Source organism: Branchiostoma belcheri, unplaced genomic scaffold (assembly GCF_001625305.1).
Source record: "Branchiostoma belcheri isolate BF01 breed outbred unplaced genomic scaffold, Haploidv18h27 scaffold134, whole genome shotgun sequence".
Classification (NCBI taxonomy): Eukaryota; Metazoa; Chordata; class Leptocardii; order Amphioxiformes; family Branchiostomatidae; genus Branchiostoma; species Branchiostoma belcheri.
Window position 1 is genome coordinate 672,960 of NW_017802758.1, and position 970 is coordinate 673,929.

Genomic DNA, 970 nt, shown 5'->3' on the forward strand with positions numbered 1-970 from the left:
TAATGGTTTATTTACTTCATGAAAAACTCCAGACAATGGTTCCCACATGGCAGTCAGACTGAATTGCGTGGGGGTTACATTAACAAAAGTTGGTATTATGCTAAGAACATTAACTATATTATGTACACTATTAAAAGCATTGTTTTACAATAAAATAATTACACAATATTAACAATTTTAAAAGATCCCATAAAGACACGTTATACATTATACGATATATCAAAATCTCGGAATTTGACGCACATAGAGGATTTGCAGACATTAGGGACCACTAGATGAACGGTTTACAATAGGTCAATTCTTCAGTCAGTTCTTGGCGCCGTGCATACATGTATATTCACCCGGGCAATCTACTTCAACGCTTGTGGAATACTGATCAACGGAAACCTTTCTTTCAACGTCATTTAAAGGTGCATTATGTAACATGTTTGCCAAAAAAATATTTTATTAAACAAAACTGTGATTGTAATTTTCTTTCAACATTTCTCAACACTTTTCAACATTTGAATGTGCATTTATCTCACATTCTGGCGTTTATGGTCGATGCTAAAAACAGAGGTGCACTCAGTTTGTAGTGCAACTACCTACAAACTACTAGAATGTAAACAAGAGCAAATGTTGGCACCTACACTCCCTGAGTAGCTCTTATTTACAATGGTATAATTAGTAATTCTTTCAAGTACAATTGAAAAGAAATGAATAAAATATTTGCATACTTGTGACTCGCTACCGAATTTATACATGTACCTCCAGGATTTTTATTGTATGTTGTTTGCTTATGAATAGTTTATGGTGTTAAATTTTATGTGTTAGATTTCCTGCCAAAAAGGTATATTTTTGTTAAAAAAAGCCATTTCTACCGTATTTTTAACTAGAACCAGTCACACTGGCCGAAGAAAAAGTTGATCCCTCCACGGCCGCCACCACGCCCCAAGCCCCCCCTGAAGCCCCCCCTCCTAGATGCCCCCCC